Source organism: Clupea harengus, chromosome 1 (genome assembly GCF_900700415.2).
Source record: "Clupea harengus chromosome 1, Ch_v2.0.2, whole genome shotgun sequence".
NCBI lineage: Eukaryota > Metazoa > Chordata > Actinopteri > Clupeiformes > Clupeidae > Clupea > Clupea harengus.
In genome coordinates, this window is record NC_045152.1 from 13,184,419 (window position 1) to 13,210,689 (window position 26,271).

Here is a 26,271-nt window from a genome sequence, read left to right on the forward strand (position 1 = left end):
GAAAGCGTGTCCAGGAGGGTACACCGTTTACAAACTATTGGACCCTGGACGCTGCAATTTGGTATATTGTATAGGTAAAGCTCTCCTATTCTGGTATGCTGGCTATGGTACATTATGTCCTCTGAGACCAGACTTTCATTTAGTATCTCAAAACCCCCTTACCTCTTGTCCGGCAGAAGTCCCTCCAACCACTCCAACCACTCCAACCACTCTTTCTCCAACCACTCTTTCTCCAACAACTCTTTCTCCAACAACTCCGGCTCCAACAACTCTTTCTCCAACAACTCTTTCTCCAACAACTCCAGGTAGGAGATTCAGGCTTCAGGGGATGACACAATAAGGTTACAGCTTATGTCTCATTCTTTCATAACTAACATTGGCAGGGATGTTTATGATGAAAAACTCTCTCTTTTTCTCTTCCTCTCTTCTGACAACTTCTTCCTGGGTTTCTTCGTCACCTCTGCCATAATGTCCAAATAGAGACTACTGCGCTAGCTTCCTATTATAGCTAGCAGATGGCGTTGTTGGTGCTTGAGGTGGTGCCATAAAGCATTACGTAGTTCTCGCATCCTCTACCCCAAAGTAACATAGTGCAATACCAGGCATGCTGTTGCAGTTGCACAGGCGCCATTCTCCATATTACAAGCTAGTGTATCAACAAAAAGATTTTGAAGCTGATATTTTAAGGTAAAAATGTTACGTAATGTTGCTTTAAAAGACATTAACGTTACCTCATACCCCCATGATCTGGGTCCTAGGAAACAGTTTGTCAAGTAGGCCTATGTTTCCAAAGTTTGCTAAAATTAAAATTAATGAATTAAAATCTGATAGACTATTTCATGAAAAATCTTAAATGGAGAAGAGGGAGAACAGTGCGAGATGAAATATCTATGCTGTTGCAGAATAAATTAAAAGAAAATTGTCTATGATATCTTGTGACATTTTATTCAAGTGTGCAACATTTAATTGAACTATATTGGACCATAACTGTTTGCATTTAAAATGTACTGATTGGTAAAATGTGTGGAGCTATTGTAAACCAGAAAATGGTGATGTCTTTCAGGCGAGTTCAATGCTTTTGCATAGCACTGTATCTTGACACTTGTAAGCTGTGCCTTACTTCCTGAGACTGAATGTTGTTGCTGTTTAAAACGTAACATTGGTAGGCACATGTATACATGTGCCTACATTGGTAGGCACATGTATACCCCCTCACCTTAATTATGAGCAAAGTGCGTGAACATACATTGGGCACAATGGACATTCATATTGGATATGGGCAGCCTGTATTTGTGAGGTTGAAAAATAATGGGTTGAATGTTACCTCCCAAATAATGAATACAGTGTTTTATCAGGTGTTTTTTAGGAAAGTGAATATCTATGTATTGTGTATTTTGTGTTCAATCGAAATATACCACCCCAATGAACTGCAGTGCAGAAAAAGTCTGGTTATGTGCCAGTGCAGTGCCAAAAAAATAAAGCATCAAAAATGCTTCCAATCCCCTGAACATCTGCAGCGTGTGTGAAGGGGATCATTACACTGGATAGTGTCATCTCTACAGAGGGGGTGTGTGTAGGGGATAATTACACTGGATATGTCATCTCAGCAGAGGGGGTGGAGAATTCATCTCACTTAGATAAAGTATGAATGTGAGGAATACATTTGTGTTATTGGAAGTTGCACACACACAAAGTGTTCTTAGTAGAGGTACGGGGTGTAGAATTCATCTCACTTAGTTATCTGAAAACCCTGTTAGCAGAAGCAGTGCAATCTCTGCTGTTCCTGTGTGAGTTAATATGAAGCCCTCTGTTCATTTGACACAGAACCCAAGACACACTTCCAGCAGAGGCTCAGGCTGAAGGTCGTCCTCCAGAGAGAGCTCTCCCCGTCTGATATTGCTCAACAGGTGACTAGCTCTGATCACATGTGCCTATCTAAGAGTATTAGCACTTTATCAGATTGAACTATGAGGACGAACATATGAACAACCCCACAGTGAGAAAGAACTGTCATATCTGCAGATTGTTTTCCGTCAAATAAAAGTTGTTTATGGTTTATTTAATGTTTAAAATGTTTATAAAAAACACTATTTCCAGCGCTTTTGCTCAATGCAGTGTTCGTAAAACACAGAGACGTGGGGTTTAGTTCCCAGGAAACAAACTTCTCTTCTTGTAGTAGCTACAATGGTAGAGCAGGGAGCTAGCAACACCAAGTTCATGGGATAAATACTGATGGAAAACTAGGTAACAAGTTGCTTTCAATAAAATCATATACTAAATATATCAATGTATATGTTAAAAATGAAATCATATATTAAATGAATCAATTTATATGTTATAGTTCATGCAATCAGATACTAAATTAATCAATGTATATGTTATAGATAAAATCATATATTAAATGAATGAATGTATATGTTATAGATGAAATCATATATTAAATGAATCAATGTATATGTTATAGATGAAATCATATACTCAATGAATTAATTTACATTTACATTTATTCATTTAGCAGGCGCTTTTGTCCAAAGTGACGTACAAAGGAGAGAACAGTCAAGCTACGAGCAATAGAGACCTAGTGTAACAATAAATACTATTTTACATAAAAAAATAGAAAAATAGTGCAGGAATGCAATTGCTGTAAGTGCAAGTTAAGGACTAATTAATGTATATGTTATAGATGAAATCATATACTAAATGAATCAATGTATATGTTATAGATGAAATCATATACTAAATTAATGAATGTGTATGTTAGGTGTGCATCTCTTATCAAAAGGTTGTTAATGACATTGTAATTGTCACAGATTGTTACAGACTCTTTGTGATAATATCCATACATTGTGAAGAACATCCCATTGTACAGTATGAGATGGAGCCATAGCAGACTTGTCTGATTGGTTACTGCAGATCATGGAGAAGCTGATTCAGATGGGCTACCCCAGTGACATCACAGTCAAGATGGTGTGATGCTGACTCACCAGGGAAGGAGGAAGAAGGAGGAAGAAGCACCCATTTCCACATGAATGCATATGAAGAATGTAACTAAATGCAATGCAAACACATATACTCATTCTTATATAATCTCTTTCTATATTCGCATATATATATTACATACTGTCAGAAAAGTACCTACGCTTCACTGTGATAAGAATGTTAAACAAATTCCCCTCTTCAGGAGGGTACTAAGAGCTCTGCTAAGAACTATACACATCTCCTCCAATGGTACTACCTGATACTTCAAATATACATCTTTCTCTTTTTTGTGGTCTTGAAATGTTTCTCCGTATCATGAATAATTTCCTACAATAACCAACAACATAGCCTTTTCCAGATCTGAATGTCACAAACTGGCCCGTTTCCTCCAGATCCGTGTGTCCCTATGTCCTGCCATTTTGTGCTGTGTTTTGTGTGTCACAGGATGGATGCGTGCTGCTGAATTATAATGCCCATCCACCCCAGAGGTCTATTTTCTTCCGCACTAAATTAGTTTCTCGTGTGAAAACTGAACCCTTTCTCATGCATTCGCTGTGTGCACTGAGCTAATACAAGTTAGCAAAATGCTACACACAGACACAGATACGCAAACACACAGACACATACACACACACACACACACACACACACACACACACACACACACACACACACACACACACACACACACACACAGACACAGATATGCAAACACGCAGACACACACACACACACACACACACACACACACACACACACACACACACACACACACACACACACACACACACACACACACACACACACACACACACACACACACACACACACCTTGTTTGGATGTGTGGATAACAACATTTCTATGAATTTGCATGAGAACATCCCGTTTACCTGCACAGTACCTGTTTACCTGTACCAGTACACTTCATTTCAGTTATGAAAGACATTTTTACCTCAAGCATGAAAGAAGGTTTTATCTTCACTGTTTCTTTATGGGACAAATGTTAATGAATTTGAAAAGCTTTCAATGTGTTTCATATGCTTTTAGTCTCACACTCATCACAAACCATGATGCCATGAGAGATTTTCATTAGACATTTATATTTGTATCATTTAGGTCTATGCCCATTGATCCACTCAACATCACATCACGTTTACAGTTTTTTCCAATCATTTTTACACTTGGTTCAATACCATGTACACTTTCACTTTTGAGCTCTGCTAAGAACTATACAACTCTCCTCCAATGGTACTACCTGACACTTCAAATATAAATCTTTGTCTTTTTTGTGGTCTTGAAATGTTTCTCCATATCATGAATAATTTCCTACAATAACCAACAGCATAGCCTTTTCCAGATCTGAATGTCACAAACTGGCCCGTTTCCTCCAGATCGGTGTGTCCCTATGTCCTGCCATTTTGTGCTGTGTTTTGTGTGTCACAGGATGGATGCGTGCTGCTGAATTATAATGCCCATCCACCCCAGAGGTCTATTTTCTTCCGCACTAAATTAGTTTCTCGTGTGAAAACCGAACCCTTTCTCATGCATTCGCTGTGTGCACTGAGCTAATACAAGTTAGCAAAATGCTACATACACACACACACAGACACAGATACGCAAACACACAGACACATACACACAGACACATACACACACACACACACACACACACACACACACAGACACAGATACGCACACACACACACACACACAATCACACACACACACACACACACACACACACACACAGACACAGATACGCACACACACACACACACACACACACACACACGCACACACACACAGACAGACACAGATATGCAAACACGCAGACACACACACACACACACACACACACACACACACACACACACACACACACACACACAGACAGACACAGATATGCAAACACGCAGACACACACACACACACACACACACACACACACACACACACACACACACACACACACACACACACACACACACACACACACACCTTGTTTGGATGTGTGGATAACAACATTTCTATGAATTTGCATGAGAACATCCCGTTTACCTGCACAGTACCTGTTTACCTGTACCAGTACAGTTCATTTCAGTTATGAAAGACATTTTTACCTCAAGCATGAAAGAAGGTTTTATCTCCACTGTTTCTTTATGGGACAAATGTTAATGAATTTGAAAAGCTTTCAATGTGTTTTATATGCTTTTAGTCTCACACTCATCACAAACCATGATGCCATGAGAGATTTTCATTAGACATTTATATTTGTATCCTTTAGGTCTATGCCCATCGATCCACTCAACATCACATCACTTTTACAAGTCTTTTCCAATCATTTTTACACTTGGTTCAATACCATGTACACTTTCTCAAAACACTTAGCACATCCAGCATATCAGTACAGTAGACTATGTGAACTAAACTGTGGATACTTTTCCCTATGCTAAGATACAAAATGCAGTCAATGACCACTTCTTCTGAAATTCATGGGTACTTGTCTCAGTCAATGTTCACCACCAGCAAAACGCTGTGCAACTACAGCATTTTGGATTTGAGACAAGAGTGAAAATGATTGGAAAATACTGTAATGTTACAGCTGAGGAGAAGGACCCTGAGGCGGGCAGGTAAGATTGTGGCCGATCCCTCCCACCCGGGTCACAAACTCTTCGAGGTCCTTCCCTCCGGTAGGAGGCTGCGGTCCATCAGGACCAAAACCTCACGCCACAAAACCAGCTTCTTCCTGGCTGCCGTTGGCCTTATTAACAAGGCCCGGGACCCCCACCTGACGTGGACACTTAACCCGCCCCTACACCTCAAGCCTGTGTTATGTTAACACACACTACATTGCACACTGCACATTGCACATCCACTTTTGCACTCCTGCCCTGCTTATTGTATTGTAGTACTTATTGTGTTTGTGAAGTACTTATTGTGTTTGTATGTTTTATGTTCACTGTATGCACCTTTACACCAGAACAAATTCCAGGTAGGTGTAAACCTACTTGGCAATAAATACCATTCTGATTCTGATTCTGATTCTGAAGTGGTCAGATCTGTTTCACTGCCAGGCTCCACAGTCTATGGGTTGACATGTGAGGTCAATGAACATGAGGATCAGAGTGTTTGACTTGGAAATGTGTTCCAGGTAAGATGTATCTGATAAGATCAGACACGTAAACATGAAAATCATGTTTTTCAGCTCATTGATATGATCAAGTCAAATGAGACTGAAGACAATAGTCCACAGAGAAAAGGAGGCTCTGATAGTTGTCAATGTCAGTGTGAGGTGAGAACATAAAGGAATCATTTACTGTAAGGTAAGATATTTGCACAGATTGTTGTAAAAGGTGGCATGTTATCAATTGTTATGTTCATTGGTACAGTAGACTATGTGAACTAAACTGTGGATACTTTTCCATTGCTTCCAAAATGTATGGATACCTGACTCAGTCAATGTTCACCGCCAGCAAAACTCTGCAACTACAGCAATTTTTGCCAAATCTAGATACTCTGTTCAAAACAGTTAGCTTTCAGTTCAAAACCGAACAACATTTTGATAATTGTAGATGGAAAGATGAAAAATAAAATACACTTGAAATAAGGCAGAGTATTCTATACTTTTTGCTGGAAATGTATTCAGTTTTCTACTTTGCTTTGTTTGTTTGCAGCCTTGTTGCCACCTATACAAAAGTGGTGCAGTACAGCATTTGCATTCAAATATGCATGTATGAAGGAAAAATATAGATGTAGTTGTCGCTGAAGACATTTTCCCACTATTACTGATGTAAGTTTTGGGCTATCAATGAGACAAAGTGACGCAAAAATGCAACTAAAACAAACTTTTATCCAAAGTCACCTACTATAGCACCTTGTATTGCTCAGGAATTGAACCCAAGTTAGCTACTTGTTGTTCAACAACACTAAGCACTGTACCACTGATCACACATGGTCAATATCAGGGGCGTTTCTAGGATTCAAAGAAAGGGGGGGCTTAGCCCCAAGGGGAGTGGCATGTTTGCGCGCGGCAATTTTTTTTTTTTAAGGACCATTTGGGGTTCAAGATTGGTTCATAGATTGGTTTAATCAGAAAGACTGTGATTTTGCTCTGTAGTTTTGCTTGCATTCAGTATATGATAACACAAGAGACAGAATGACAGGGTCATAGTGAAATTTGACAACACAAATATACCAGCTGTGGTGAAATGACCTGTTCTGAGCACCAAAGCTGTCCTGTGGGTAGCTCTTCAGCTTAACCTCTGGGCCCTGTGTCTTTTTCACCTAAATCATTAGTTGCTGCAGCTGCTTGGTCTGTCTCTTCCTCTCTCTGACTCTCTGCCTCAGCCTGTCCTTCTGCATGACCCTTTAAGATAAGTTCAAACATTGAAACATTAACTAATCGAAATCCAGAAGCCAATTTTATGACTTGGCATAAAAATATCATGTAATAATCTAGTTTAGGCTAACCCTTGGAGTAGCCTAGGCCTGACAACAAATGCCTATACATTTCTACCACAGTAGAAGAAAATAAAAAAAACTCCACTCATTTCCTTCTAGACCTGTAGACCACTAACCTCCATCACACCGGCTCCTTCAGCCCTGTCAATCTCCTGCTTCTCTCTCTCATCTGACTGGGCAGAGCTGCCACCTCTCCTAAAGAATGTTCTTATATCCATCTGGTCAATGAATTGGATGATATACCGGTACAATAGCTTTATGAGGGACACTATGACATTTAGTTTTCACTAGCATTAACTGATTATAAATAACAACATTATATAGGGACTGATAATATTGTTTTGAAATACTAGAGAGATATATCAATGCAAAGAATAGAGAGATGTCGATAGTTATTTCTTGTATTTCGAATTCGCTCGTTCACACTCTTGCTAACTGGTGACAGTTTCTAACAAAGTAGCAAGCTAGCTTAGTTTTAACATAGCCCACTACAATATTCGCTTTCATTTGCCTCATATCAAGTAAACCTAAAGCAGGTAACACTCGTTAACAACTACAGATAGCCACATTCTGTAACTTCTTGTACTTACAATTTCACTCCGTGCATCATTTACTTTGAACTCCTTGTCTATAATACTGGCTGTCTTTGACGAGAGACGGTACTAGTGCCTGGGGTTTATATCGTAAAGTATGATGAAAGGCTATTGGATTATGAGTTGAAGGGGGAGTAAACATACAAACCAGAACGCACGCACATAAGTAGCATGTTAGAGTTATAAATAACTTGTCCGTGTCAGAAACAATAGTTTATTTTTATTTCTATTTTTTATTTTTTTAAGCCAATAATGCCAAATGATTTGGGGGGGCTGAAGAACATTTTAGGAGGGCTTCAGCCCCCCTAAAATAGGCCTAACGACGCCCCTGGTCAATATGAAAAAGTGGTATCTACAATATTGTGACAGGCAAACCAACATATCAAAAACGTTTGTTCTTGCTGTCATGACAACAGCTTGCCTTAAAAACTTTTTTTTACAGAATATGGGGAATTTTAGGGGTGGATAAGATGTGCTGAAGACTTTTCCTAAAGTTTCCATGTAAGGGAGAATGTTGCGATACGTTTAATGTGAAGTTCATAAGATTTTCACCACGGATCAGCATTAGGGCTGCAGGACACTTCTAGTGCTAGTCTCATGTGTGATTCACCTACTGTACTGGGAAAGAAAAGTGTCAGCACATTGTTTTTTTTACTATACTGTAGTTTACCAGAGAAAATGTAGCATGGAGCTGTATTTGCTGTATTTGATTTGTATTACAATATGTATGAGGTGCCATACGTTTTTCCTTTGTTTTGGAATGCAACACTAAACTGGGCAGAGGATACAGCAAGATATAATTGATGCATTTTACCTGTGTATATTGTCTGTGTATTTTAGTTCATTATACTTTGAATGATGAGGTAGCTTAATGGGAGAGAGCATATGCTATAGTTCTGGCAGCATGTGTCAGTTTGGGGTGAAGTTTGAAGTGAACTCACAGCCCACAAGAACAATGGTATTAGCCACCGGACAGGCCTTACATCAGAGGTCGCCAACCTGTCGATCGCGATCGACGTGTCGATCTCGAAGACCTTCCTTGTCGATCTCCAAATTATTTATTTTTTCAAATACAGAAAAAAAAAGTGTCTTCTGAAATGTTTTCTAACGGACTTCGGAAGACCAACGTCAGAAAAGATCTCCGCCTAATTCATGAACGCCAGCTATTTAAATCTGAGGATGTCCGTAGAGTTGATATGAACGTAATCACCAACGATTTCTCACAAATTCAGGCCTTCCCACTAAATGCCCCTTCTAAAGCAGCTTGCACACTGCCCCGTCAAACGCCAACATTCTTCAACAAACGCCAACAAACACCGACAGTTGGGTCAGTGTGCGCCAGCAGTTAGTGTTTGTTGGTCATTGTCAGGTACTGTCGAAGAGTTCAACATGTTCAGTCGGATTGGGTAAAGTTGCAGAATGTCTGACCAATGTAGAGAGATTTCCAACAGTCTGACAGCTCGCAACTAGGCTCAACTCGCGTGCATAACATCCTCGAGCTCTCTTGGATGTCGTTGTTATCTTGATTATCGGCCAGTTTGTTAAATAAACCGATATCCTAAGTCTATTTATAGATTAACGTTATGTATTAGCTTACCCAAATGAACGGTTTTCGAGACAGATATTTGTCGACGACTCGTTTAACACTGCAACGTGTTTCTAAATATTAATATTAATGTTAAAGGTGACGTTACATGAGTACGTTTGCGCTTATGTTAGTTATCTGCCACTCCCACTTCATTCCAATTACCGTGTTGGTTTTCGAAATATTAATATGCACGCATACTGTCGTATTAAAAGTTTTGGCACCCTCTGAGGCTGCATGATAATTTACTCTGTCTTCACCAAAAAAAGATCACAGTGGTATATTATTCATTTTCTATTTAACACTGAGTACTGGGGTGTTTTCCAGATATTGTTTTCAAGATATTTAGTGTAGCAGTATTTGAAATTAAATCAAATGTGAAAAATAGGCTGTGCAAATATAGGCACCCTAATCATTTTCATGATTTGAATACCTGTAACTACTCAATACTTAATAATTGCAACACATAATTAGTCTGATTAGCTTGTTAAGCCTTCAATTCCATAGAAAGGTCCATTCAATCATTAGAAAAACTATCTAAGGTAGCCAATTGCAAGATGTGCTTCTCCTTGATTCTCCTCTGAAGAGTGGCAACATGGGGGCCTCAAAACAACTGTCAAATGATCTGAAAACAAAGATTGTCAGTGTTGTGTTGTAACTTGAGTTGATAAATAAAGCAGTTCATATCCAGCCTGCTCATTGCAAATGTGTTTTTTCTTGTTCATATTGTGTGCGGTTAACAAATATTTTCCTTTTTATGTTGCACTGAAATGAAGTGATTTAGTGTGTTCTTGGTCACATCAATTTGAAATCTGGACCAAAGTGTTTAATTTCACTCAATTACAATTAGGCTAAATAAAAAGTTAAGTTGTAAGTACAGTCTGGACAGTCTTTTTCTCTCAACGCCTCAATAGGTAGATCTTGCCTGTCACCAAGGCAGAGTTTGTGATCTTTGGCCAAAAAAGTTTGGTGACCACTGCCTTACATGGACAGAAACTAGCCTAATGCCTGTGTTTGTGTATGATTACAGAGGTTGGTCAGAGAAGACGCGTCTACAATCTGGTTAACATGGGTGTTCCTCTTTGCCTGATACTGTGTAAGATTCTGCTCTTTTCTCTTCCTGATGAACATCTCTCTCCCTCAGAACCCAAAGTACACCATTTAGTGTGTACATTTCCCCCAACAGCCAAATAGCATATATCATTTCCACTGATCTGGGGTTGAGTTGTGGATCCAGGGAAATGCAATGTAGTTGAATTAGTACATTTCACAGGGCTTAAAGGGTTAGTACATTACACAGGTCTTAAAGGGTTAGTACATTTCACAGGGCTTAAAGGGTTAGTTTGTTGGAGTATTTTGCATATACTACCCAAATTCAGATGATGTATCATCAATTCCTCATGATTGTATGAGCTGTTTGGAGGAGTGCTTTCATAGGGCATATTCAGTGATGTTATGCTTTCAGACATGCAAGCCAGATAACAGGCGAGATTGCATGGATTTGGCCCAGCCTAGAGCAGGAGAAATGGAGGTGATTAAAAACTGGGAGTGATGGCTATGACAATTACTATGTGTGTGTGTGTGTGTGTGTGTGTGTGTGTGTGTGTGTGTGTGTGTGTGTGTGTGTGCATCTTTGAATCCCATAATAGTTCTACATTTCCTGCAACCCACCTTATATGACGAGAGTGACCCCTGTGACATGTACACTGTGTTGAACGACACGTGGAGGGCCACCACCAACCTGGACCAGTCAGTGATAAGGTGCGACCGTAACGTCCAGTGGCAGGGATGGTACCGCATGTTCCACCAGGGGGCGAGCGTTCTGATGCCTAACGTGTGTCTGCTTACCAATCGCTGCGGTACCCATATACCTCTCTGGCTGAACGGTTCACACCCTCGCCCGGAAGATGGCATCGTGACCAGAGAGGTGTGTGGATCTTATCTGGGCTGCTGCTCGTACAAACCACCATCCATCCAGGTGAAAGCGTGTCCAGGAAACTACACTGTTTACAAACTAGTGGACCCTCTAACCTGCAATTATGCATATTGTACAGGTAAAAGGATCCTTTCTGATATAGTTACTATATTGTGTTTGTGTCCATTTTACATTCACCATTGTTTCCACTGGGAAAAGAATTTCATCTCTCATATCTATTATCTAAAACATATCTCCATACGCCACGCAGATCCAACAACTGCAACAATTCCTGCTGCTGTAACTAACCCTGCTCCAACCACTCCAAGTAAGCGATGTTCAAATCAGGAACAATTCCTTTGTTTCAGTCTATGGCCAGTTTGTCAGATCACATTACTGTGTATTGTTAGATTTTCCTTCATACCTTGATGCATGTCTTTTTCATACAAGTATTTTTATCATTTTAAATGATTTGGTATTTACTATTGTGCTTTTTCTTAAATTCTAATGTAATACGTTATCCTCTGAGGTCAAATTCTTATTTTTGTATCTAAAAACCAGGCAGTCGTGAGTGGAATGGTAGATTAATACGGAACTTAGGCAGTAGGCCTACGACACAGTTCAGAAAGTACACAATGTGTAAATGCTTCGACCCCCACGAGCTTGGTGCAGACTTAAAAATAAACGTTCTTCTTTTCAAAGTTACGCATTGAAAAGGGTCAGAATAGGTCTCAGGAATTCAAGAGTCTGGGAATCTCAATAAAGTTCATACCCACAGAGAGAGGGGCTCTTAATTGATGAAATCCTGTGACATTCCCATAGACATGAATGGAGCAGTGGTGGTCTGCTCTGCTCTTGTTAAAGCCCCATTATGCCAGAATTGATACTTTTTGCTACTGAGCTCCCCCTTAAGTTGCGGAGTGTAGCTCACTTTTACTCCACTATCGTAAATACAAATTGCCCTTCAAGACCCCCTATTGGACAGTGTACACGTGTATTTGTTGACAAGCTGAAGGATATGGAACTGGCAAAGACAACGTCTATATATATATTACACAAATTGACTGCATAGTTTTATGTATTATGACATCGGAGGTGGACGCTAGCTGAACCAAAGAATAACAAAAAAAGAATGACAAATTTTGGATTTTCTGAAATACTTTTTTGCATTTTCAGTCCATATACATTATTTTCTAAGCATTCGAATCTGGAGTATGTGTAATCTAATAAAATGTTGTTGGCAACATGTTTAATATACATCGGACAGTGTAATGTAGTACAAGCTAGTTGAGTTTTTAAAGGTTGCAAACTTCCAAAGCTTATTGGCGTGAGATTGACCAAGACTGATCAAACTTTAATTTCATTTAATTCAAATTAATTAATTTGGATGCTAGCCTGAGACAGGACTGAGATCGATGACTTTGGGCATCTGGAAAAACTACAAATCTCTGTGACACAGGGATGACACCAATAAGGTTACAGCTTATGTCGCATACTTTCATTTAGTATCTCAAAACCCCATTACCTCTTGTCCGGCAGAAGTCCCTCCAACCACTCCGGCTCCAACCACTCTTTCTCCAACAACTCTTTCTCCAACAACTCCGGCTCCAACCACTCTTTCTCCAACAACTCTTTCTCCAACAACTCTTTCTCCAACAACTCCGGCTCCAACAACTCTTTCTCCAACAACTCCACCTCCAACAACTCTTCCTCCAACAACTCTTTCTCCAACAACTCTTCCTCCAACAACTCTGGCTCCAACAACTATTTCTCTAACAACTCCGCCTCCAACAACTCTTCCTCCAACAACTCCAGCTCCAACAACTCCGCCTCCAACAACTCTTACTTCAACAGCTCCAGGTAGGAGGTTCAGGCTTGTACTGAAAACAGAGCAGGGGATGACACCAATAAGGTTACAGCTTAAGTCGCATTCTTTCATAACTAACATTGGCAGGGATGTTTATGACGAAAAAATATTTTTCTCTTCCTCTCCTCTGACAACTTCTTCCTGGGTTTCTTCGTCACCTCTGCCATAATGTCCATACAGAGAATACTGCGCTAGCTTCCTATTATAGCTAGCAGATGGGTCTAGATGTTGGTGCTTGAGGTGGTGACATAAAGCATTAAGTAGTTCTCGCGTCCTGTACCCCAAAGTTACATAGTGCAATACCAGGCATGCTGTGGCAGTGGCACAGGTGCCATTCTTCGTATTACAAGCTAGTGTATCACCAAAATGATTTTGAAGCTGTTATTTTAAGGTAAAATTTTACTTAATGTTGCTTTAAGACATTAACGTTACCTCATTCCCCCCATGATCTGGGTTCTAGGAAATAGTTAGTCAAGTAGGCCTATGTTTCCAAAGGCAAAATAAGCAATTTGATTGCTAAAATTACTGACAATGGACATCCATATTGGAGAATTCATCTCACTTAGATAAAGTATGAATGTGAGGAATACATTTTAGTTATTGGAAGTTGCACACACAGAAAGTGTTCTTAGCAGAGGTACGGGGTGTAGAATTCATCTCAGTTATCTGAAAAGTTAACCCAGTTAGATTAAGTAGTGCAATCTCTGCTGTTCCTGTGTGAGTTAATATGAAGCCCTCTGTTCATTTCACACAGAACCCAAGACACGCTTCCAGCAGAGGATCAGGCTGAAGGTTGTTCTCCAGAGAGAGCTCTCCCCGTCTGATATTGCTCAACAGGTGACTAGCTCTGATCACATGTGCCTATCTAAGAGTATTAGCACTTTATCAGATTGAACTATGAGGACAAACATATGAACAGCCCCAGAGTGAGAAAGAACTGCCATTATCTGCAGATTGCTTTGCGTCAAATAAAAGTTGTTTATTGTGTATTTAATGTTTAACATTTTTATAAAAAAACATTATTTCCAATGCTTTTGCTCAATGCAGTGTTCGTAAAACACAGAGACGTGGGGTTTAGTTCTCAGGAAACAAACTTCTCTGCTTCTAGTAGCTACAATGGTAGAGCAGGGTGCTAGCAACACCAAGTTCATGGAACAAATACTGATGGAAAACTATGTAACAAGTTGCTTTTAATAAAATCATATTCTAAATGAATCAATGTATATGTTATAGATGAAATCATATACTCAATTAATTAATTTACATCTATATATACATTTAGCAGACGCTTTTGTCCAAAGTGACATTGGAATTGCCACAGAGTGTTACAGACTCTTTGTAATAATACTAGTGCTGTCAGTTTAACGCGTTATTAACGGCGTTAACGCAAACCCATTTTAACGCCGTTAATTTTTTTATCGCGAGATTAACGCGATTTCTTTTTTTTATTAATTTTTTTTTATTTTTTATTTTTTTTATTTTTTAGATTAACGTCCTTTTTGGCCTCGCAGACTGTGTAGTAGGCTAACGTTACGGTTTGAGTGAATGGTGAGCGCGATACGGCGAAATGGATGATAAAAAGCTTCTGAATGGAAAGTTTACTTTTAAAAGTTGTGTTGTGCAAAAGAAGCGAGCTTCACTGTTGTCTGAAAATGTCAACAGGCAGCTGGCTGAAATCAAAGAAGTAGTAGGCTTACCTTTTTATTGGTAACCTAACTGTTAAGGTTCATTGTTTCTGAAATAAGAGGCCTGACTGCTATGTTCCCAGCAAACTTGAAAAAAAGAAAATATTAAGCCATGGTTTAACTGCACTATAGGCTGAGTCCTTGTTTACCTGAAATGTGCACTTTATCATTTTATTTTGTACCGCCCTGTTTGGCAATGTTGGTTTTCAATCAAATAAAACATTTGCTTAAAGCAAGCCAATCCACTTTTCCATGTTGATAAGGGCAGTAAAATAAAAATAAAATGATGGAAAAAATAAATAAATAAATACAATTTAGAATAGATACAAATTTGCGATTAATCGCGATTAATTTTGAGTTAACTATGACAAAAATGCGATTAATCGCGATTAAATATTTTAATCGTTTGACAGCACTAAATAATACCCATACATTGTGAAGAACATCCCATTGTACAGTATGAGATGGAGCCATAGCAGACTTCTCTGATTGGTTACTGCAGATCAAGGAGAAGCTGATTCAGATGGGCCACCCCAGTGACATCACAGTCAAGATGGTGGAAGGGAAGGAGGAAGGAGGAAGGAGGAAGGAGGAAGGAGGAAGAAGGACCTCTGATTGAGGACCATCAGAATGCCTGTTTAATTCTATTTCTTATTTTCTTTTAATTCAACACATGAGCTGTGTCTCAAATAGCATACACCCATTTCCACATTAATGCATATAAAGAATGTAACTGAATGCAATGCAAACACATACACTCATACTTATATAATCTCTTTCTGTATTCACATATATATTACATACTGTTACATGTGTTTGAAGGAATACTTTCCTACTTCGAGGATCATCCAGGTGCTTCCTACAATGCTTTACAGATAGCCAACGTAGTGGGACTAAAAAATATATCTAGACGTAAGGTGTAACTGACGTAACTGACGACCTTGACCTTGAAATTTCATTCATACATACTACTGAAACGCTCTTACACTCACTATTGAAACGCTCTTACACTCACTATTGAAACGCTCTCACGGTCACTACTGAAATTACTTGTATGAATACATGTGAAACGCTTGCACATCCTCATGTAAGAGCATACATACATATAACTGAAAAACGTATACATACACATTTGAAACATTTATATATGTGAAACACTTGCACATCTTTGTAATCGTATGCAAGAGATTCAGTTATGAATGTATAAGTGTTCAACAATATATACTGTATATATATATGCATTTTCATATGTGCATGCATGAGTGTTTCAGATAGATACGTATAAATGTTTTACTTGTATGCATGTAAGCATTTCATATGTATGTGTATATGACACAGAGGTATGAGGGGCCGTGAGGGACATTATTCAGAATACCCTCTCACACACACAACTGAAAAGCTCTCACACACACATATGAAATGCTCTCACACACACTACTGAAAAACTATACTCTCACACACACAACTGAAATGCTCTCACACACACATATGAAATGCTCTCACACACACTACTGAAAAACTATACGCTCACACACACAACTGAAATGCTCTCACACACACATATGAAATGCTCTCACACACACATATGAAAAACTGTACGCTCACACACACACAACTGAAATGCTCTCACACACACATATGAAATGCTCTCACACACACTACTGAAAATCGATACGCTCACACACACAACTGAAATGCTCTCACACACACTACTGAAATGCTCTCACACACACTACTGAAAAGCTATACGCTCACACACACAACTGAAATGCTCTCACACACACTACTGAAAAGCTCTCACACACATATGAAAAGCTCTCACACACACTACTGAAATGCTCTCACACACACTACTGAAAAGCTCTCACACACACTACTGAAAAGCTCTCACACACACATATGAAAAGCTCTCATACACACATATGAAAAGCTCTCATACACACATATGAAAAGTTTTCATATGTGTGTATGAGAGCTTTTCAGTAGTGTGTGTGAGAGCTTTTCAGTAGTGTGTGTGAGAGCATTTCATATGTGTGTGTGAGAGCTTTTCAGTAGTGTGTGTGAGAGGGTATTTCACTTGAAACGGAAGGTATTTCACTTGAAACGGAAGGTGGAATGGGAAAACGGAATGAGAGCCAATCAGTTCGGCGTGTGTGTGATCTGGAAGCCTAGGGGCGGGAGTTATCAAAAAAATCGAACCAAGATGGCGGCGTCTCGGGAGCCTGTTAATGGGAAATATTTGATGTGAATAAAGCTATCTACACGACTTTTTATATGTCTACATCGACTCGGTTAGTTGTTCATGTGCTACACCAATGTTGCAAAGTATTGTAGGTCTTAACTGAAGTTTCAACCATTATTGTTAGGTTGCTGCTAACGCTTAGACCAAAAATTCATTGGAACACATAGTAGCTAGCTCGCTGCTAATAAGCATAACGTTATTATGCTGACATGTTCTCATACGACCCCCTCATTGAGGCAGAGGTACTGTTTGCCTCCTGTCTCTGGGCTTTTTCACTGCCGTTTTATGTAAGGTCAGCGATTCTAAATATGTTCTACACATACGTGAAGTCCCTATTCAATGGATAGAGAGCAACGCTCCCAGCATTACTCCATAGCAAATTACTTTGTCGCATGTTTGTTTGTCTGAGTTCGTTAGCAACAGTAACCATGGTTAGAAGCTGTCATCAGAAGGCCAGTAATAGTCAGGTGGCTTAACAACTCGATCGTGACAAGAGTGATAAAAGCATGAAATTTGGCACACAATTAGCTTATATCCTACTAAAAGATATTAGAAGGGGTGCCCAAGTGAAACTGCTAATTTTTTCTAAAAGCATCAGAGATGAGAAAATGTTATGTGATTAAACCATTAAAACCTGCTTTTGCTAATGCAAACAGAACAACCTGGGTGAGAAGGATATTATAATCTTTCCTGCTTGGAGCAGACAGGATGGGGCAGCTGACCACTACCTCCTCTGTGTTGAGTATAATTTTCCATTTTTCTACCACTTTAAGAATAAGATATAAGATATGAGATTTTTATATTTTTAATGCGATAAAATGTAAGAAAAATGTGTTTCGTTAACCTATTGCAGGTCTTATTGGTAGCTCAGCGGCAGGTGTTGTACCTCGACTCTCTCAATCCTAAAGGATTTGGAGACGAGGCCTACAGAAACGTATTTAGGTTGTGATAATAGCAATAGTTTTTGGCTTTGTTCTATGGCCAAGCATGTTCCCAGCCCTCACACATTCCTCTGAGTTCCAGAGGTGGTCCTGTTCTACCACTTACATAACCCATTAATGACCAGAGACCAGAGATATATGTTTGTGATATTTCGAGTCACACACAAATTCAACTTTAAAATATGGCATGGTAGTTAGGGTAGATATGAGCAACAACAATTCTTAATTTGGTTTCCAATTTTAGTTTGTCATTAATGGGTTAAGAACACATAGGAAAAATCCTAAGAAATTTTGTTCAAGCCAAGTTCCGTGGCTGGTTTCCCCGGTAGCCTTGTTCCCAGGCTACAAAACAATATGGTCAGTGTTCTTACTGTGTGTATGCTACTGTACTTATTAGACAGATGGCATGCTCCATTGAGGCGGGACAATGGACAGAGAAGACTGGTGCGGATCTGGAGGTGTTTACAACAAACTTCACAGGGGCTCAATTATTTTTTTACTTTGGAAAAAACGGAGAATGGTGTTGCCTCCTTAAGTAATTTCTTTTGGCTTTTCATTTTTCCAGGAATTCCCCACACAAACATCAGGGGATTCTTGTGGAATTTTCATGTTGATGGTAAGATATGCTTATTATTAACATACATAGTACTTGTAGTTCTTCTTGATTTTGAAAGTGGCATTTTCTTGGAAAAGCCACTGAACGCAAACAGACATCTATGTACAATAGCAGCTGATTTGACTGAAGTTTCACTAGTGTGTGGCCTAAAAGAATGAATTAGAGACTTCTTGGCAACCGTTAATTGTTGTTTGCAACTACTTTCTTAATGTTTGTTGTTGTTGTTGTTTTTATTTTTCACAGTATGCCCTCTGCTTGTGTACCTCCACCCCCTATCACTTCTCCGAGGTATCTTCATTTTCAGTTTTTTTTTTTGTGTTTAAATAGAAAAGCGAAGACACATGTTAAATATCTGAGAACTAAATCAATTTCTTGTCTTGAATCACATTTTTAGAATGACATGCCACAAATAAGGAGGTGGTGGTGTGTACACCTGTTGCAGAGATTTGGAATTGAAGGGTATGCATGTTAAAGTCAAGGTTTCAGAAGGTTTCTTTGTGATGTCTAGTCTGAAGAAAACTACTTGAAATTAGCGTGCCATATATGACATGACTTGCCCCTGTTTCTGCACATAGTTCTATCTCCTATTGTATTCTCTACTAAATTACATCATTTCATTTTAGACATGGACAAGCCTTTGCTTCCTGGACCAAGGACAGTCAGGAGCTCCTCGAAGGGAGGTACTTGCCTTTGTTCAGGATGAGCAAGACCCTTAAGCAAGGCACAAAGGTTAGTTATCAAGATGTTATACAAATAACAGGTTTAAGTGATTTAAGTGACACACTGTATCTGCATGATTGCTGCAAATGTACTTGTCCAGGCGAAAAATTTAGAAGAAAGGCAGTGCCTAGCAGAGGGAATGCTCCTCTGTCAATTTCAGATGCACAAAGGACGGAGGTGGGTTAAATGATTTAAAATCTGGATACCAAAGCTTGTATGTTTGCAATAAAGTGACATGAGGACTGTGTTCATAGGACAACACACACAAACACACACACAAACACACACTGCTTTTTTCACACTGTAAACCCATTTCTGGAACTCAGCTCATTGCCCTGTGTCTGTACAACCCATTACTGTATTGCTAATAGTTTATTCCCCTATTGGTGTGTGATTACAGCTCAAAGTAACTACAGAATGTATCATAGATTTGACCCTCTCTGAGTATATTGTGCAGATATATATATATATGATATGCCTCTTTTATCCTTGTTAAACTAAAAAAAGTACCCTGTCCAAATAACATATAATTTATTTGGTTAGAGTCTTCCATCCTGATGCAGACTGCATCGAGTGGGTGCAGTGCCAGTGGTGCAGCGGTTGGCTGCACAAAGACTGTGCTGGTGCAGTCAAATATGACAAAATCAGCTGTGGGTGCAAAACTGATGAAACAGAGATGCAAAGGTACTACACCATTTAGTGGAAATACTCTGAGGACAACATCCGGCCCCTAGGCCATATGTGGTCTATATCTACTGGATTTGATGAACATGGTTTGTGCAATAACTGGGAGCCCTCATGTTTTTCACTCTATATCGGCAGGATCGTGGATACCGCAGAAAGAGAAGGGGTTCTTGCGGTCTTCAGTAAGGACCAAGTCAAGGTGACTTTACATAAAGTGTGTGGTTAATTATTACATTCTCTATCAGGGCTCTCAGCCTATGTGTGTGCCCTTTAACCTTTTATTTCAGAGCTTATATGAGGACCTCATGAGGGGAAGGATCCTTTCAAACCGGATGTTTTTGTGGCGGAACCCCAAATGTTCGAACGACTTGAGGCAACACCTGAAGCCCAAGTCACAAATTTTCAGTGATGAGCGGGTAAATGAAAAGTGGCAATAATATGGTTACCTACTGTTAGTTGTTTACCTAAATGTATCTCTTTATCGTTTTTTTAAATTGATGTTTACTAAACAGCTTTTCACTCGCTTATAGTATGTCCTTTGCTCGCAATTGCTGATGGCCGAACAAATAGTAGATTGTTTCTCTAATTTTGCTCTCAACTGTATATTGATTTACTTGAATAGACCTATGAGCTCCTAAGACTCATCGAAGAGTTAACAGGCATCGGAGCCAAAATCAAGGCAGGCAGCATAGACCTCATTGATTTTGTCTTTGACATACTGCTCCCAGAGGTATGGTCAATGTATGCGGAAATGCCAGCTAGTTATTGTGTTATCACAAACTTTAAAATTTGACTATGGTTTTGTGGTTTGCAAAGTTTTTGAGTTTCTCTACCGGTCGCACATAATCTTAGATAACCTTTTATGTGACAAACAAACATATTTCTCTAACGATATTTCCATTTCATAGTCTATTTCATATCTATTCAATAGAAAAACAATCAATAAAACACTTACATTTGGTCTGTAGCCCTATTTGGACAACCATAGTGATGTAATCATTAACTCTTTTTTTCAGACAACCATTAAGATCCTGGAGAGCGCAGGAATCACTCGATTCCAGGCAGAAAAGAGGATGCAAGGAGTTGCCTGGAACTGAACTTACTTTATGCACTACACATAGTCTACATTACTGACGCGCATGACATTTTATTTTACTGTTCTTCTCACATACTGACTTTTGTACATATTTTGTAAATAAACGAATTATTGTTAAAACGTTACCCGGCGGTGTCTGTCTTCCCTATGTCATGGCTACTGTGAGCTAGGTAGTCGTGACACATTAAAGTGTTGAATGAAACCATACACCCTACTTGAACACTTGATGCACTTGATTGAGTTATAGAGGAGGCATTACTGACTTGTGATAAAGCAATGATTTTGCCAATGTTGTGACAAGGTCATCAAAGGTGGCTCTCTTTTGGCCGAAGGACACATTTAAAAAGTAGAAGTGATATATGAAAGCAGAGGTGATAGTTTGTTTTTTAAACTTCATGTTTATTGAATTATTATTTACAGTGCATTCATTACTACTAACAGTAAAACAAAATAGTTTTTGGAAGAACACTGTTCATTAACAAATATTCTTGGGAACATCATGATCAGAGTAATAGCCCAGACAAACAATAATAAAGATCACACTTATTATGCTTGGACCCAAACCAGAACTGTTCAAGTGACTGCACTATACTGCTCTCCGGCAATCATGGTAAAGGGAACATAATTAAATATAACATTAAATACACCTACATTATGCGTTAAGACAAGCCCCATATGTTGACGTAGAGCCTTATGCTGTTAGCCGTTTACAACGTAATTAAATATAACATCAAATACACCCACATAATGCGTTAGGACAAGCCCAATATGTTGACGTTTAAACCGTTTACAACATTATTAAATATTAAGTTAAATAAACCTACATAATGCGTTAAGACAAGCCCAATATGTTAACGTTTAAACCGTTTACAACATTATTAAATATTACGTTAAATACACCTACATTATGCGTTAAGACAAGCCCCATATGTTGACGTAGAGCCTTATGCTGTTAGCCGTTTACAACATAATTAAATATAACATCAAATACACCCATATAATGCGTTAAGACAAGCCCAATATGTTGACGTTTAAACCGTTTACAACATTATTAAATATTACGTTAAATAAACCTACATTATGCGTTAAGACAAGCCAGATATGTTGATGTTGAGCCTTATGCTGTAAACCGTTTTCTTGTCTGAGCATGCGCGATTATGTTGAGCCTTATGCCGTAAACCGTTTGTGTCTGAGCATGCGCAATGTGAGGGACTACGATCCCCCAAAGGACTACGATTGTGTAGCTACACTCATATCTACTAGGGTACGTCATAGACGCCATTTTGTCTGTCGCGGTTTGACGTATCGACTCCTCATTCGTTAACCTCTGCTCGCGGAGTTCAAGGGCATAGCTGTTGAATATATGCCTAAATGTAAAATGCCTAATATAAAAAGGACCTGATCGCGTTAATGCTGATGGTCAACTATAGTGGTAAACCGTAGTAATAATACCCGAAGCACCGTTGTGGTCAAGTAAGGTCCACGTTTGTGTAGCGGCAAATAACAGTCACACTGTGATTGAAGGTTTTTTTTTTTTATCGTTTTGTTTGCCATGGATTGGTTAGTTAGTTTAGCTAACCGAAGCTACACAAGCCTAACAGCTAGCGAAACCGTTAGCTTACGCTAGCCACCTCCACACACACACACACACACACACACACAGGCATTTGACGATCGTATCCAAGCTGTTATTGAATAAACTTCAACTTCAACCACTACTTAACACGTACGACCTCCTGTAAAGGTAAGTACTATCTTATGCCATTGTATTACTTTGCAGTTGACTTAGTCCTGTTGTTACATAGGCGAGGTGTATTGGGGCTAGCCTACTGTCATTCATTTATGGATGAGCAAGCACCAGTGTGTCAGTGAGAGCTGTTTTTGTGTACCAATAATGACAACGTTGGTAATCGGCTGTGTTTTCTGTTTGTGAAAGTCAGTAAAAACGTCTTTTAAAATTTGTATCGTCTTCTAGTTTTGTAAGACTAGTTTGCCAGATAACCTGCTAGCTAGCTACCTTGTCTGAGGTAATATAAGTCTGAGGAGTTAGTCGATAGCGAGCTATTGAGTGAACCAGCCTCATCACTCTCTAAATTGAAAAGACATAGCTAGATCATTGACATTGTACCCTTTGCAAAACCGCGACAACTTCGTTGCAGATGAGACTCATGGGCTTTCCATTAGTGAAACCGGGTAAGATAAAGGCAAAGTTGTCTCCATTTATCTTTATAAGCTCCGTTGTCAACTTTCCTCTTCAGCCCTTTTGACAAAGACATCGTATGCTTATTTCTCTCTGCACGCTATTTTCCTCAAATAATAAACAATATAACATTGTAAGGAGGCGCATCAACCAACTATTTCGAAATAAAAGTAGCCTAAGATAGACGCTAAGTAGTAGCCTAGGTCTAATTAGGAGGCTCAATGTTGAGAAAACTCTATCATTGCTATTCACAATAGGCGAGACTATTGACAGAGGGGCATACGAGAGAGTTCGTTAAAATAATAAAATTATTCAAACAAACAACCAATGGGCTCATTCACATGGTTTATTATCATTAGGTATTTGTAGTAGACCTATCCATTCTCCATGTAGGCCTAGTTGTTGCGAGTGCAGGTAAGGGGCACCTATCGCAGTGTCTAAATAGGCAGTCATTTGTTCTACAAAACATCTAAATATGTGTAAGTCATGACATGCAAATGGTTTAAACCAGCTTTATGTGTCTACCATATGCTTCATCAGTTTCAGTGACAATGTGTTTTTGGTAGGTACAGATTGGCATTTTTTTATGTTTGTTAAATTAATTATTGTGTGTTTGTTTTTCCCCTCAGGTTTACCTACAGAGAGGCACACCTAGGAACCAAAGCAACATCCATGGACCCACACCTGGCATACTAAGCACCTGAAGAGCCAACACAAAGCCGATCAGGACATGCCCCCCACTTTACTCCGCTTTTCCCCCTCACTATGGCTCCCTTGAAGTATCCCTTAGAACAGGCATGCAATTGTTAACACATTTAATACCCATTTGTTTACATATTTACTACAAACATGTTCCTACCTAAACTGACATGTAAAAGAAGGGATCCTTGGAACTGGGGTACTCTTCTTTTTGCTGGACCACTGGTCAGGAACTACCATGCTTACTGTTTCAGCAATAGTGAGGTTATGGCTGCAATATCAGTGGTACACTGCTCTACGGTGTCCTCGACATCGCCCACGGAGGAGTGTAAATGGAAGAGACTATGCTGCTGAGGTAAATGTCCCTGTGATCCTGATTTTCATTACAATATTATGTCTGGTCCACTGTTTTAATATTGTCGCTCGGCCAACCTGTGCTTTTATGGATCCTGGGGTTAGGGCTGGCCCTGATAGTGTTGTTGCCCTAGCCAAGACTTTACATTGCCCCCCCCCCCCCCCAAACTATGACACACTATGCTCTACCTCCAAATGATGATACTGATCTCACTTCTATTGAATACTAAGATACTAATTTATATTAATTGATGTTTGCATGCTCGTCCATGAAACATGACCTGTTGTATTTCATTTGATAGCTATTTCAATGTTCAGAAAGGGTATGGGGTGGTAGTAGAGTAGTTCAGTAAGAGGATGACGGTAGTGCCAAGTATCCCTTCCTTTTCACATTTGAATTTCAGGAGGACATAAAAATGTTTTTAGACGATTGTGTGTTTGCACAAGGCCTCACAGCTGCGAGCAGATTTTTGTAAATCAACCCATGGTAAGGAGGAGTGCAGTGAAGCAAGGGATCCTGAGTAATTGTTGGTTCATGACCTCAGCATACAGAGACCCTCCACCTGAAGACCTAACTTCCTGCAATCACCCGACACTAAATGTCTTACATTGAAATAAAAGATAAAACAACTCTGTACACTGTCATAGTTCTGCAATGTTTATATGTGTAATTTTTTTCAAATGTAATGTAAGCCAAGTTGCATTGAAACAGGTGGTGACATGGTTCTGTGCAAAAGTTTTAGGCAGGTGTGAAAAAATGCTGTAAATCATCAAGTCTGTCTAGGATTACATGAAGAGACAGAAGGATTTGAGGAAGCCTACATCCAAGAAGATCTGTGGTTAGTTCTCCAAGATGTTTGGAACAACGTACCAGCTAAGTTCCTTCAAAAACTGTGTGCTAGTGTACCTGGAAGAATCACACCAAATATTGATTTGATATAGATTTCTCTTATGTTCATTCACTGCATTTTATTAATTGATGAAAAAATTAACTGTTAACACTTCCATTTTGAAAGCATTCTTAGTTTACAGCATTTGTTTCACACCTGCCTGAAACTTTTGCACAGTACTGTATATCAGAGACAGTTTAATTATCAAAGAAAATTAATTGATATTGGAGAAAGTATTGATGGCATACGTGTTGTAAATAAACCAAGTGTTTCGACATTCAGAGCTAATTGTTGGCCAAGCCTCATATTCAGACTCACGTAAAAACACGTTAGTTACATTTTCTTAATCTACCCACCGATGTATTTATCGAGTGAATTATACCGCTGTATTTAAAATCAGGTTTGGTAAAAGGTAAATCTCGTAGCTACAGCCGCTAGCTAGCTAGCATCAGGTAAGTCTCGTAGCTACAGTCGCTAGCTAACTAGCATCAGGTGAATAAGCTAAACTTTATTTTTGTATTGCAACGGATGATTAGTTTGTGTCGTTGATTACAGAAAAAACGAGTGTTTCGTGACGGGAATCACCACTTTTCTGAATAGCTGGATCACTTAGCTATTAGCATGCTAAGTAGCTACTGTACAGTTCGCGATTGGTACTGTATTACTAGATACTGGTAATTAATTGTTTACGGGGTCCTACCGGCAAAATAATCGGGCAGCAAATAAATTCTGACCAATGAAGT

General features: G+C 39.1%; 1 long non-coding RNA gene across 1 annotated transcript; it reads left to right on the top strand.

Annotated features, from left to right (window-relative positions):
- Nucleotides 1-22,642: 22,642 nt before the first annotated feature.
- Nucleotides 22,643-25,275, top strand: LOC122132863. Its single transcript, XR_006152370.1, has 2 exons — nt 22,643-23,129; nt 24,215-25,275. It is a non-coding gene; the product is annotated as an uncharacterized LOC122132863 (long non-coding RNA).
- The last annotated feature ends 996 nt before the right edge of the window (nt 25,276-26,271 follow it).